General features: G+C 40.2%; 1 protein-coding gene across 1 annotated transcript in view; it reads right to left on the reverse strand.

Moving 5' to 3' along the window:
• Nucleotides 1-2,488, reverse strand: part of LOC136876097 (uncharacterized) — a 171,793-nt gene extending 169,305 nt beyond the window's left edge. Inside the window, exon 1 of the mRNA XM_067149755.2 lies at nt 2,398-2,488. The gene's annotated coding sequence lies outside the window, so the exon portion shown is untranslated. The remainder of the gene's footprint in view (nt 1-2,397) is intronic.
• Between the last annotated feature and the right edge of the window lie 13,694 nt (nt 2,489-16,182).

Here is a 16,182-nt window from a genome sequence, read left to right on the forward strand (position 1 = left end):
TAGTTTTGAAAAACAACTTTTGGTACTTAGACTTCAATTTTTACATTCCAAATTTTTCGGGTACGGTGCAATACCGGTACTGTAGTTGTATGCGTTCATTTTTTGGGAAATTTTGTTCATTTGCTTTCAGTTTTTCAAATCTCAGATTTAAATTTTCTTTAATTACCTGCACTTAAATATCATAATTAGATAAGAAACTGCATTTCCTATAATATCAATGCATATACCTCGTGACTGCTTCCTTCAAAAATTTCACTTAGATTGGTTAATATTTAGGATTTAGAAGTTTGCAATGAAGTTGGAAAAACAGACTTACAAGGAAAATGGATTTTAATAAAAAGTAAAATGAATGCTAGTACAAGACACTTACCCGCTACTTTTCCAGCACCATGAGTTTTCCCTTCCTGTTCCTGTAGGGATTCTTTATCCTATATTTTCACGACTACAGTAGCCACTACTTCGCACTATTCACACAACAGAAGGGTGTGAAGATCGTTGATGGCGATAGAAACCAAGATATATCTTTGGCAGCTGTCAAGGTGCCACGCCACCCTCATGCAGACCATATTATTGTAATATATTTTTAGACGTATGTATATTTCGAATGCAGCCGTATCATTTTGAGATCTAAGATAAAGCACTCCAAAGATCTGAAATAGGCGTTGAAATTGGTTTGAAAAGAAAAATTGACCGGGCGAGTTGGCTGTGCTGTTAGGAGCGCGCTGTCCGGGAGATAGTAGGTTCGAACCCCGTGGTTTCCCATTCTCACACCTGGAGAATTCTGGGGTTGTACCTAAATTAATGCCACGGCCGCTTCCTTCCCATTCCTAGGCCTCTCCTGTCCCATCGTCGCCATAAGACCTATCTGTGTCCGTGCGACGTAAAGCAAATAGAAAGAAAAAGCTGATGTGTTACAGTGGAGTCTCCCCTTAAACGAAGTATTACATAATGAAATTGAGGGGCCGATGACACTAGGCCTCATTAAACAACATCATCAAGAAAAATGAAATCAAGCATGAAAAGTTGAATGGAATATTACAGGAGAAAAATTAAATTCAATACGTTAAACAACACACATTTAGGAATGAAAAAATGCAAGTTAAACGTAGTTTCCTCTGCTGAATCGTTACCTTGAAGCTTCCAGAACCACACATTTTCACCAAAATGACTCGTATATCCATCTTCATCTCCAGACTGCCCCCTTAAGCAATCCGACGTTATAAAATAAGGAAGTGTTAGTACTTACAATAAGCAACTGAAGGAAACATTCAGACAGATTGCAGTAGCAACCGTACGCTATTCATAATTTATTATATAAAATGCTTGACATTGTAGAACAGTCTGATATGGCCTGAGATAGCCTGAGATCCACTATATAAGAAACACATTTCGGAACTTGAACATTTCCAAACTTTTATATTTGGCTCTAGATGTACATTCACCTGAGACTTGGATTACTAATATTTGTTATATTACCAAAGCGTGTCTGTCACTACCGGATTAGTAACAGAGTAGAGCTGGATTATCCGGACTTACTGCTTTTTTCTCAAAATTAGGAGAACTTGTCAGAAAACACTTCCTGATTTTCAGAAGTGGGACAAATTTCCTGTAGTTTTTAGCTAAGATTGATTAGAACAAAGACGAATATTTATTTAGTGATGACTGTATATAAAATGTAGTGTCTTCTAACTAATATTTATCCCTACATCCAAGGAAGGAGAGTAAATAATAATAATAATAATAATAATAATAATAATAATAATAATAATAATAATAAAGACGCACAATGTATGTGAGTAATGAAAGTGAGATTTTTGGGTACTTTTGATTACCTTTTAGTAATTTATCTAGCTGCTGTATACTTTACTTTGATATCCTAGTTTAAAACTCGTATGGGTCAAAGATTTTCGCAATTTTTGTTGGAAATTTAACAGATAAGTACTTATTTTAAATATCAAATTCTCAAAAATCAATTAAGAACAAATAAATGAGAAGGATTATCATGTTCAATAAACTTTAAAATATTGTTCTGAAGTTTTTAAAAATAAATTATTATTATTATTATTATTATTATTATTATTATTATTATTATTATTATTATTATTTCATGATGTCTATTTTCTCGGTATACATCCAAAGATTTGGAAACATTATTTACTGAAATGTTTTGAGTAACATAATACAACGGGTAGTTTCAAATTTCCACAATTCGTATTCATTTTTCAGATTTTCGAAGGAATCGTTTTTAAGAAAATAAAGAAAGGAACTTCCCTAAAACCGAGAATTTAGCGAGAAAGTGGGGAATGCTGCTGTAATTTATTCTTGTTCACAAGCTTTTCACCTTCTCCTAAAGCACACTTTTATTAATTTAAAGAAATACAAGACTGTCACACCTACCTTGACACTGAATTTCACAGACGTCGGGCTGACGATTGTTAGATCCTGGATCACAAATATCCTCGCACGGCTTACAATGTCTTTCGTGGTCTGCGCAATATTGAAGCTGCGAACAACTAATTTCACCACATTTCTTTTTACCGGGGTCTGTGATACTCCCATTAACGTCACACAACAGTGCCAAGAACAGACAAATACTTAACGAAACAGTACATGCTAGTAAATCTGTAATAACCGGCTTCATATTGTTCACATAACCAACGAAGAACTTGAGTAACATTTAATACCTACTGGGTCATACGTTCACAGTTAACACGAAAACAAGACTTCTGGAGAATTAACACGGACGTCACGTCTTTATCCGGGTAAACTTCAGAAGTTTTCACAACATATATGATTTGAGCATTGAAGAATTAGCACTGACACTTCATTTAATTTATTATACTTTCACGAACAATATATAATCAAAGAAAAACATATCACATTTTTGTGATGTAAAATAAACTATCACAAATGTTTTGAAGTTGATTCATATTGCACAATAAACACTCAGCTGGCATAATTTGAGTGGTTGAGATTTATTATCTTTCTTTTTTTCACAATGCCAGATTAGCTTACTTCCTCCCACGACCGCTACATTGAGCCAAATGTGCATACCTGACGACGAAGTGCTGTTCTCTCCCCTCTCCCCCCCACTTCTACCTTACCGCTTGCCTGACCACATATATAGTTACAGCTGCGTGCAGAAACCAACTAACAGCCACTCTTTGCCTGTCACTTGCTGCGCTTCCGATTGTTTTGTTACCTGGAATTCGGAAAAACTTGTTTAAATTCTTCCGTAACCCATGTTATACAATAGTTTTATTCTATACTAACAATTATTAAAAGCAGCTGGTATATTTTGATCCATGTTGATATTTGGGTCATTAGTACAGAGACTGGTTTGATGCAACCCTCCATGCTACCCTATCCCATGCTAATTGTTCATTTCTACGTAACTACTACATCCTACATCTACTTTAACCTGTCTGTCATATTCATGCCTTTATCTGCCCCTACCGTTCTTACCACCTACACTTCCCTCAAAAACGAACTGAACATGTCCCAGGTGTCTTAAGATAACTACATCATATCGTTCTCCTTCTTCTGATCGAATTTCGCCAAATCATTCTGCTCTCCCCAATTTAATTCAGTATATCTTCATTCGTGATTCGATCTACCCATCCAACATTCTTCTGTAACACCACATTTCAAAAGCTTCTATGCTTCTTATGCCTCTTGCATAATATTCTTAAAACTTCTCAACCAGTCTATCTCTGTGATTACATCAAACTCCTTTCCACAGACCATAACAAAAATATCCGATCCTGCAGCACCACGTGTTCATCCCTTCCTGTACATAGAACAACAATCTACACGAAATCATTCACTGTGACCGCAGTCCAACAATTGAATCTCTTACAAGCTCAGTTTTTTAACATGACTGTTTCGAAATACTAGGCCAGGGTCTCTCAAACGCCCAAAATCTCACGCGTGCAAATCGAGGCGCAAGAGCTCCGTGCACTGTGCATTGGTTCCACTCGGCTCGGCTCGGACCAACGCTTCGTCTCCGGGCTACTCGGCTAAGCTCGGCTCTACTCGGCTAGGATTTGGAGCGCTACGGAGTAAGTGAAGACAAGGGAGACAGGGGGAGCGAGCGAGACAGGCGTGGAGAAAGAGAGAGACAGCGGTATTGCACCAAATCCAGGAGTGGGGGTCTGCACTCTGGGCAACCAAGCGAAGTCGTATTTTGCACCGTGCACAGTGCATGCACCCTGAGAGCCCCTGTATTAGGTAAACAGGCATGAATCGTCAAGTTTTGACCTGAAAACACCTTCTCCTACTTTCTCTTCATTATTTTCTCTTCCTTTTACAGACCTTCTTCTTCTTATTATTATTCTTATTCTCCTTCTTACTAACCCTTCTCTTCACTTCTCAATTGAGGGCGATATCTCGGTATCTTCGTGAAATTTATATATTTTTGAAACTTTCTTTTAAGTAGTATATCGAGTACTTATTATTCACATATTTTAATGTACTCTACGTACAATGTGTGTTATATAGATGATATGATTTGTTTTTGATGTACACTGACTGACAGAGCAAATGCAACACCAAGAAGGAGTGGTCAGAACTTTATGCCAATTGCAGGGTAGACTGACGTCACTGAGGTATGCTCATGATGTGAAATGCGCCGCTGTGCTGCGCACGTAGCGAACGATAAATGGGACACGGCGTTGGCGAATGGCCCACTTCGTACCGTGATTTCTCAGCCGACAGTCATTGTAGAACGTGTTGTCGTGTGCCACAGGACACGTGTATAGCTAAGAATGCCAGGCCGCCGTCAACGGAGGCATTTCCAGCAGACAGACGACTTTACGAGGGGTATGGTGATCGGGCTGAGAAGGGCAGGTTGGTCGCTTCGTCAAATCGCAGCCGATACCCATAGGGATGTGTCCACGGTGCAGCGCCTGTGGCGAAGATGGTTGGCGCAGGGACATGTGGCACGTGCGAGGGGTCCAGGCGCAGCCCGAGTGACGTCAGCACGCGAGGATCGGCGCATCTGCCGCCAAGCGGTGGCAGCCCCGCACGCCACGTCAACTGCCATTCTTCAGCATGTGCAAGACACCCTGGCTGTTCCAATATCGACCAGAACAATTTCCCGTCGATTGGTTGAAGGAAGCCTGCACTCCCGGCGTCCGCTCAGAAGACTACCATTGACTCCACAGCATAGACGTGCACGCCTGGCATGGTGCCGGGCTAGAGCGACTTGGATGAGGGAATGGCGGAACGTCGTGTTCTCCGATGAGTCACGCTTCTGTTCTGTCAGTGATAGTCACCGCAGACGAGTGTGGCGTCGGCGTGGAGAAAGGTCAAATCCGGCAGTAACTGTGGAGCGCCCTACCGCTAGACAACGCAGCATCATGGTTTGGGGCGCTATTACGTATGATTCCACGTCACCTCTAGTGCGTATTCAAGGCACGTTAAATGCCCACCGCTACGTGCAGCATGTGCTGCGGCCGGTGGCACTCCCGTACCTTCAGGGGCTGCCCAATGCTCTGTTTCAGCAGGATAATGCCCGCCCACACACTGCTCGCATCTCCCAACAGGCTCTACGAGGTGTACAGATGCTTCCGTGGCCAGCGTACTCTCCGGATCTCTCACCAATCGAACACGTGTGGGATCTCATTGGACGCCGTTTGCAAACTCTGCCCCAGCCTCGTACGGACGACCAACTGTGGCAAATGGTTGACAGAGAACGGAGAACCATCCCTCAGGACACCATCCGCACTCTTATTGACTCTGTGCCTCGACGTGTTTCTGCGTGCATCGCCGCTCGCGGTGGTCCTACATCCTACTGAGTCGATGCCGTGCGCATTGTGTAACCTGCATATCGGTTTGAAATAAACATCAATTATTCGTCCGTGCCGTCTCTGTTTTTTCCCCAACTTTCATCCCTTTCGAACCACTCCTTCTTGGTGTTGCATTTGCTCTGTCAGTCAGTGTATAATATGATTCTTCCTTAACATCACTACGTTTGATTATTTTATTAATACTATTTCTGTTTGGCCCTGTTTTACGGCCGGATGCCCTTCCTGACGCCAACTATGTATGGAGGGATGTAATCAATATTGCGTATTTCTGTGGTGGTTGGTAGTGTAGAGTGTTGTGTGAATATGAAGAGGAAAGTGTTGGGAGAAACACAAATACCCAGTTACCGGGCCAGAACAATTAATCAGAGCCGATTAAAATCTCCGACCCGGCCGGGAATCGAACCCGAAACCCTCTGAACCGAAGGCCTGAACTCTGACCATTCAGCGAATTTGAGTCGGACAATGCTATTACTGTTATTATTGTTAATATTGTTTTCATATTATTGTCATAAGTAGTTATTATTAACAGTGTTCTGTGTAAAGACTGGTTAAGTGCAGAAAGGGAGTACATCCCTAAATTTGACAGAATAATAAAAACATATTATTATTATTATTATTATTATTATTATTATTATTATTATTATTATTATTATTATTATCTATATAAATAAAATCGTAACGACCGCGCGCCTGTACATTGACTAATTTTTGCGAAATTTCCGTACAGTTATTCATTTCAGGTGTAACAGTGACCATCTGCATAATTTTTAGCTTTGGTGTCAGTTTGATTGTCTGTTTGTCTGACCTTATATAATTTGAAAACTGCTGGATATATTTCCACCAAATTTCATAATAATAATCCACCTGTCCTTGGGTAGGTTTTAGGGCAAATATTGTTTCTAAATCCCTGAACTGTCTGGGGGTTTATACGAAACCGTGATTTTGCACTCCCTCAAAATATTCACAACCAAACTTAATGGAAATCTACCTGCCTTAATGGAAATTAATTTCTCAACCTTTTTTCTCATGTGCATCATTTCGATACCAGGATTAATAAGGGAGATATCATTATCGGACCGTTTTACGGTACAAGTCCCAACGGTCTTAACGCAAGAGCGGGTGCGTGTAAAGCGTATTTCTTACAACTTGAAAACTACTGAAGACATTTCAACCAAACTTTAAATTTAGCATCCACCTGTCCAAGGCTAGGTTTTTTGGCGTCTGCTTGTCTGTCTGTTTGTCTGTTTGTCCGTTTGTCTGTCTTTCTATAACTTGAAAACTACTGGATATATTTCGACTAACTTCATATTTAGAATCCACCTGTCCTTGGGTAGGTTTTAGGGCAAATATTGTTTCTAAATTCCTGAACTGACTGGGGGTTTATACGAAACCGAAACCGTGATTTTGTACTCCCTCAAAAACATACACAACCAAACTCAATGGAAATCTACCTGCCTTAATGGAAATTAATTTCTAAACCTTTTTTCTCATGTGCATCATGTTGATACCAGGATTAATAAGGGAGATATCATTAACGGACCGTTTTTCGGTAAAAGTCCCACCGGACTAAACGCAAGAGTGGGTGCGTGTAAAGCGTATTTCTTACAACTTGAAAACTACTGAAGATATTTGAACCAAACTTTATATTTAGCAACCACCTGTCCAACTGTAGGTTTTAAGGTCAATACCATTTCAAATTTCCGGAATGGATTGGGGTTTTATAGGGAACCGAAATTGTGGTTGTATAAATAAATAAAGAAATAAATAAATAAATTAGCCGTGTGAATCCCCTAAGGGCTATGGCCTGCTGCATTCAGGGACAGTGCTCAGTTTAAATCACCAGGTGAGCAGGTCCTGAAGAGCATTATTATATTGGTTAATCTCTAGTTTGTTTCATTAAAACGTATTACTGCATATTGTACACTTGTGTAGTCTCACTCCCGAGTGGATGAAATTGTGCTGTTTCCGGATCAACAATTCACAAAAACGCACTGTTACATTATTGACACGTGTACACTTTTTGCCAGGAAGGGTTTATATCTCTTCTTGGTGAACGCGTAAACATGCACTCTTCGTTCTTCCATAGCTTCTTCTCCGAATGTGTTGAAATTCTCTTGACATACATTACATGTGTATATCCTCCTCTCATTATGTGTTCCGTGATGAGTTATCATATCACTACTTCATACAAACGTCTTAATATCTGTTTGACATCAATCTTCTATTCTCCCGAGTGATCAGAAGATGACCATCACGGTATCCTCTTCGTCGAGGCGTACAATTGTATGTTGTATATACTTTGCCCCTGTCCTGAGAACGTACTTCAACATACTTTACACCTGCGCGGCTTCTTTCCGCAGTGTGCGCGAGGATGAAAATTATATATTCACCACAAAATAAAAACCTCTTTTTGTATTCTTGGTACTTGTACTGTTTTATCCCGGAGTGATCAGAGAGGTGACTTTCAGGTTTCCTTCTTTGTGGAAGTGCACTGTTGCATATTTCACTGTTGCACAATTTCTATAATATGTGTCTTAATCGACCTATCTTATCACAGGGCTTGAACCAACTGTGTATCCCGTAAGGTTAGTGATCTATGTATACTATTTTTCCCACCTCTTTCCACTCTTGCCTTATCCTTGCTGTTCTTGTCCATTGTTTTCCTCCCCATCTCACAAACCAGTCTGCCCATCTAGTTCTTTGCCTTCCCACGTTCCGTCTTCCTTCTCTGGGATCCCACATTCTCATTTTGTAAGTCCATCGATTTTGCTCCACTCTCGCTACAGTCCTCCCCATTTCTATTTTAGCTGATCGGCTGTCGTCAGTGCGTCTTTCTTGCCGGTTCTCCTTCGTATAGCTTCGTTCTGTATTCTGTCTCTCAATGAGATCTGGAGAATTTTTCTTTCCATTTTGCACTCGTATATCTGGATCATTTGCCTTTGTTTTAGTGTTAGTGCCCAGGTTTGGCATCGATATAGTAGGACCGGTATCACACATTCTTCTAGGACTTCAGCTTTAAGGGTGAGTTTCTAAGTCTTGTCTGTCAGTATGAACTTTAGAGACCAGAAACTCTTCCATGCTTGTCCTATTCGCCGTTTGACCTCTTTCTCTGAACAGTTTGTGAATAATATGTTCTGGCCAAGGTATACGCATTCTTCTACGCATTCCAGTATTTCTCCATTTACGCTAACTGGAGTTTCCAATGCATTGCTCATCAACTTTGTTTTTCTTGAGTTCATTGTCAGGCCCGCTTCTTTGCTGGTGTTGTCTAATTCTATTATAATTTGTTCTAGCTCCGTTGCCGACTCTGCCACCAATACGATGTCGTCTGAAAACCGTAATTGCGTTAGTCTTGCGTCGTTGCTGCCCATCTAGCAACAATAATATAAGAACTCGGCAAGTTTGAGTTCTCTAGCCTCTCTCACTTCAACTCCAAGCACGTAACCTACAAGAGGTGCCCCTGTTAAGCCGAGCAACCCAGTGGAAGGTTGGGTATCCAACCCCAGCGGGAAACTGGGTCGGCGAGCCGATCAGTGCGGGAGGATCACCAATCCGTCATTGAAGCAGGCGTGGTGATTATGCTTCATACCCTTTAAGTCAATCATGATGAGTGGCATTAACGTTAAATCTTCCGGAGGTAAATTAGCCCCACAGTCGGATCTCCGGGTGGGTGCAACTTTGATGTCCGAAGCATTAAGAAATGTTGGAAAGAATTCACAGATATTCCAGATCTGTACATACAACTGTCGTTCTCTATTAGGCAATGACAGATTAGAAGAGATCGAGAAAGAACTTACAAAAATCAACTGGAGTATTGTTGGTTTAAGCGAAGTGCGCCGTAAAGGGGAAGACTGTTTCCGTTTGAAATCTGGCAACTTGTTCTATTTTTGTGGTGATCCGGAAGGGAAATTCAATGGAGTTGGCTTTTTAATTAACAAGAACATTGCTGATAGAGTATCAATTTTAGAAGGATCTTCCAGCAGAGTAGCTCGAATGGTCCTTAAGTTGTCGAATAAATACAAATTGCAGATCGTTCAGGTGTATGCTCCCACTTCAAGCCATCCAGACGAAGAAATTGAGTCCTTTTATGAAAGCCTTGATAACACCTGCAAAAAGGGAAGTGATTGCCACTTCCAGATGGTTATTGGAGACTTTAATGCAAAAGTCGGTACCAAGAAACAAGGTGACACTGTGGTGGGTAAATATGGAATTGATGACCGAAATGATAGAGGTGAGAGATTAGTCCAGTTTGCTGAATACACCAATATGTCCATCATGAATACATTCTTTAAGAAACATCCTGAACGAAAATGGACGTGGAGGAGCCCTAACTTCAGTGTAAAAAATGAGATTGACTTTATTCTGTCGAATAGACCGCATATTGTAAAAGACGTATCAGTGCTAAACCGATTCAGCACTGGGAGTGATCACCGTCTTGTGAGAGCAAGAGTTGAACTTAATGTAAGATATGAAAGGAACAAACTCATAAGAAGGAAGAGCAACAGAATCAATCTCAAAAACCTAGAAAACAATTCGGAATCATTCCGGGCAGCTCTTCAAAGTAAGTACCATGTAACTAAGGCTGAAGATCTAGCAGAAATGATTGTTTCGTGTGCTCAAGAAATCGGGGGCTTATGTAAGGAAAGTGACCAACCAAAGAAATTCAGTGACAAAACTAAAACCCTGCTAAAGCGAAGGAGAGAAAAGAAAATTCAGACTGATCGTGACATGATAGAATATTCTGAAATATGTAAGGCAGTACGAAGAGAAATGAAAACTGACTTACAGAAATTCAGGGAAGACACTTTAAGAACAAGCTTAGAGAGCAAGACGAGTTTCAAGACAGCCAAACGAAAACTCATAATCGGTAAAAAGCAGCTAATTGCTCTAGATGGAAATGATGGTCGAATTACTGAAAAGGAGGAAGTTTTGAAATTCATCAGAGACTTTTATTGCAATCTGTATAGCAAACCAAAGGAAGCCCTGAATGGACCTAAACTAAATGATATATCTAATGTTCCAGATATTCTCCCTTCGGAAGTCAAGTGTGCTTTAGATAGTATGAAAAAGGGAACTGCGCCGGGTGATGATGAGCTTTGTGTGGACATCCTGAAACTCACAGGGGAGGAGACAATAAATCACTTGGCAAAAATATTCACTTCCTGTGTGCACTCGGCTTCAATTCCAACATCATGGAACAAAGCAAAGATCATACTGATACATAAGAAAGGAAATATTCACAGTATCAAAAATTATCGTCCTATCAGCTTGCTCTCTATTTTGTATAAACTTTTTACAAAGATCTTGTTAAATCGAATCAGTTTCATCCTTGACTCAGCCCAACCTATTGAACAAGCAGGTTTCCGTAGTAATTTTAGCACAATAGACCACATACTGACTGTAAGAGAAGTGATAAGCAGAGCAAATGAATATCATTTGCCTCTCTGCATTGCCTTTGTTGATTTTGAAAAGGCTTTTGACTCTGTCAGCCATACAGCTGTCATGCAAGCTTTACATGAGCAAGGAGTGGAAGCAGCTTACATCCAAGTGCTCAACAATATCTATGAGACTTCTTCAGCTTTCGTTAATATCGGTAAATCAACCCCAGAATTCCCCATCAACAGAGGTGTCAAACAAGGTGATCCCATCTCCCCGAAACTATTCTCAGCGGTCCTAGAGATGGCTATGTCTAAGCTGAGCTGGGAAGAAAAGGGAATTAGAATTAATGGGAAAAGGCTAAATAACTTGAGATTTGCAGATGATATTGCTTTACTGGCAAACGACTTCGAAGAGCTCCAGACCTTAATTACAGATCTTGCATTAGAATGTCAGTTGATTGGCCTAAGCATAAACCTTTCCAAAACAAAAGTTATGTCCAACGAATGGGTTCAAGCTGGAAATGTGAATATTAAGAACATGCCATTAGAAGAGGTCAGTGATTACATCTACCTTGGCCAGATTATAAATATGACAGGTGATATAAGACCAGAAATCTATAGGCGCATCAAGCTCGGATGGCAAGCATTTGGAAGGAATTCTTCAGTATTAAGATCAAAAATGCCAGCAAATCTGAAGAAAACAGTATTTGACCAATGCATCCTTCCTGTGCTGACTTATGGCTGTGAGACTTGGACTCTGAACGAATTCACAAAAGGGAAACTTCGGACCGCGCAGAGAGCCATGGAAAGGTCAATGCTAGGCTATACAAAGAAAGATAGGAAAAGAGCTGATGACATCCGGTCTGTTACAAAGGTTAAAGACATCTTAGAGAGAGTACGCTCCTTAAAATGGCAGTGGGCTGGCCATGTTGCACGAAGAAATGATGATAGATGGACAAAACTAGTGCTGGAGTGGAGTCCGAGAGAACATCGAAGGCCTAGAGGAAGACCACCGGACAGATGGGACAAAGATATCAAGAAGATCGCTGGTACCACTTGGATGAGATCTGCCCAAGACCGTTCTACTTGGAGAAGACTGTTGAAGGCCTACCTATACCCACGACTTAAAGAGGCCACATCATTTTAATGATTGAAATGGCTGATTGTATTTGTTTTCTCAATCTAGTTTTCTGAACTGATTCTCCAGTAAACACGTGAATAATTTTGGTGAGAGAGGGTCACCTTCCTTAACTCCTCTTTCTACCTTGATGTTCTTTCCTTCTCTTTCTGTTTTTATTCTGGCCTCGCTGCCGTCGTAGAGTTTATCCAGGAGTCTGATGTATTTGTTCTGGATACCTTGTTTGCTCGGTGCTTCTAAAATGTATTCCCGTTCCACGGAGTCGAATGCTTTATTGTAGTCCACAAATGCTGTATAGACATCCAGATTGAATTCTTGTGTTTTTTGATCAGTTGATTTACTGCTTGCAGGTGGTCTGATGCACTGTAATTTGTTCTAAATCCTGCTTGTGTCACTGGTTGTTGTTCGTCTAGTGTCTTCGTCATTCTCTTAGGATCTTCATGAAGAGTTTGTAAAGATTTACAATTAGGTTGATAGGTCTTTGGCTCCTTTTTTATGCAGAAGTATGATGATGCTTTGTTTCCACTCCCTCGATATGTCTTCTGATTCGAGTATCTTGTTAAATAGCGTAGTGATGAATGGGGTTATGTCTTCTTCACCCCATTTTAGGAATTCATTGTAGATTCCATCTTTCCCCGGGGATTTTGCATTCTTTGCTTCCCTTATGGCTGCTCTTACTTCACTGGGTAGAATGGGTGGTATTTCTTCCTCTTTTGGCGTCTTGTGACACTGTGTGCCATTTTGGAAGTTACTTGTATATAATTTCCTGTAGAATTCTGTCGCTTGTGTCATTATCTGTTCTCTCGTGGCTTATCTTTTACCATTACTGTGTTTCACTCTCAGTACCCAATGTTTGTCCGGAGATAACTCCTTCCGAATCTTCTTTATTGATTTTGTGTTTTCCATGATTTCTTTGACCACTTCCGTGTTGTGGTCTCTGATGTCTTTTCGGATTTCCCTTTTCGTTTGTTTATTGATTTTTGTGTGTTCCAGCTTTGTGCGTTCATTTTCTTTGGTTTGTGGTTTCAGGCGTTCTTTTTCTTCGATCAGTCTTTTAGTGTTATCCTTTAGCAAGACCGACTCCAATCCTCAGAACTTAATGCTACTCTCGACCGTTCAAAGATGACGAATCGAGTAGCCGAAAATGTTGGAAAGGTGGGTTTGTTTTGGTTTGTTGTTATCGTATGTAGTCGGTGTAATTTCATGAAAGTTGACGATAAATGTTAGTTTCTTTGTAGAATATAAGTTTGCGAGTGTATTTAATGAGTCAGTGGATACTTAGGATCTGTAATTATACGCAGTAATTTGAGAATTTGTTTGTTATGATCGCGTTGTGAACAGGTTTAAGTCTAACTACGGCACTGACTCTCATATAACTATTCTTAAGTTTTCTACGGAATAAAACATTAAGAGAGAAATAGATTAGGAATATACATCGTGATTATTTTGAAGTCGATGACAAAACTGTAGTGTGCATACATCATTTTGAGAATAAGTCTGAGGTTAGGGAAGACATATCTCTAATTACAAACGGGGAACCTATTCGTGTTCCTCGAAAGGTGTTAATTTAGACAGAATATAATTGATATTGTGATATTCTATCAGTGTGTATGTGCTTCAAAATGTCGAGTGATTTAGATGCAAGTATTTTACAATAATCTGTGCTTGCTTGCGGAAATGTTTGGCTGGATATTGTAAGTATAACAAAACTTACAAGTGTGTCAGATGAAGCAATCTGTATACTGTTACGCAGGATAAATAGTGACTTGGAGGGATTAGCTGGGTTTGTAACGCAGGGTTTAACACTACCAACACCTTCTGATTCATACTGTGGTTATCTGTAATCAAGCAGATTACATCGAACTGCTCCTCCATGTGGTCAAATATCAATGTTTAGAGTCAATAGAGTTTTTGCATTCAAGATCTTTAATGGGTAACTTTTTTTTGCTAGGGGCTTTACGTCGCACCGACACAGATATGGCCTTATGGCGACGATGGGATAGGAAGGGCCTAGGAGTTGGAAGGAAGCGGCCGTGGCCTTAATTAAAGTACAGCCCCAGCATTTGCTTGGTGTGAAAATGGGAAACCACGGAAGACCATCTTCAGGACTGCCGATAGTGGGATTCGAACGTACTATCTCCCGGATGCAAGCTCACAGCCGCGCGCCTCTACGCGCACGGCCAACTCGCCCGGTTTCATGGGTAAAAACCTATTATATATTTAGTGTCTGAACGTTTCATTACTGAGGTTATCATCATTGTGTGAAGTGCTGCTATGCCATATGTCAACAATATGTTAGCATTACTAGGGCCGTTCATTGGGTTAACAATAATTTCGGGTGTACTTGGGTTGAGTGGCTGAGGCGGTTAAGGCGCTGGCCTTCTGACCCCAAGTTGGTAGGTTTGATCCTGACTCAGTCCGATGGTATTTGAAGGTGTTCAAATACGTCAGCCTCGTGTCAGTAGATTTACTGGCACGTAAAAGAACTACTGCAGGACTATATTTCGGAACTTCGGTGTCTCCAAAACCCGTAAAAAAGTAGTTAGTGTGACGTAAATCCAATAACATTATTATTTCGGGTACTTTCCTTTCACTGGGCGCTGAACATAAGAAACTGTCCACCACTTCAAAACTAAGACAACAAATTATGTTTCATAGTTCTCATGAGAGCGGCCAATATTATTTCTGAATACCTAAATTTACTGGGGTTGATCCGAAACCGAAACCATGATTTTGCACTCCCTCAAAATATGCACATCCGAAATGGAAATCTACAATCTTTAATGGAAATCCATTTCTAAAACTTTTTTTCTCATGTGCATTTTTCGACAGGAGGATTCATAAGTGCGATATCATGAACGGTCGGTTTTGCAGTTTAAGTCCAGCGGACATAGACAAAAGGTGTTGTACGTGGAGCAGATTCCTTATCTATCTATATAAATAACATCGTAACGACTGTGTGTGCCTGTACATTGACTATTTTGGTGAAATTTTCGTACAGCTACCCGTTTGAGGGGTAACAATAAGTAATAACGATCTGCATATTTTTGGTGCAGTTTCCTTAAAGTCCTAATTTTTACCCCCCTCACCCAAAATCCAGATTGCGGCATAAATCTGCCAGACGAGCAAGAAAATTGAAATTTGGCAAAATTATACGTTTTAGCCTGTAACGGACGGAAAACTTCCAAGATCTTTAAATTTTTCACTTTTTATCCCCGAAGAATATCGAAATATGGAGGCAATTTTAATGATGGCGCAGACCTTCGTTTCGAGGTACATTTGCTAGTTTATTATTTATTATTATTATTATTATTATTATTATTATTATTATTATTATTATTATTATTATTATTATTATTATTATTATTATTATTAGTCTCTTTCTTCCTGAACTAATTGTTGTCCGTGTTTCACTTCCCCTCAATGCCAAGTCTTCAAAAACTGGTGCTACAGAAGAATGCTGAAGGTGAGATGGATAGATCAAATCACGAGTGAAAAGATACTGAATCAAATTGGTGAGGAGATCGATTTGGCTAAATTTAACGAGAAGAAGAGATAGAACACATCTTAAGACATCCAGGACTTGTTCAGTTTGTTTTTGAAGTTAGTGTAGGCGGTAAAAACGGCAGGGGTAGACCAAGGTATGAATATGACAAACAGATTAGTGTAGTGTAGGATGCAGTAGTTTACGTAGAAATGACAAGGTTAGCACAGGATAGGGTGGCATGGAGAGCCTCCGTCAAACCAGTCTATGGACTGATGATCCAAACAACAACAACAACAACAACAACAACAACAACAACAACAACAACAACAACAACAACAACAACAACAACAACAACAACAACAACAACAA

Source organism: Anabrus simplex, chromosome 6 (assembly GCF_040414725.1).
Source record: "Anabrus simplex isolate iqAnaSimp1 chromosome 6, ASM4041472v1, whole genome shotgun sequence".
NCBI classification, from domain to species: Eukaryota; Metazoa; Arthropoda; class Insecta; order Orthoptera; family Tettigoniidae; genus Anabrus; species Anabrus simplex.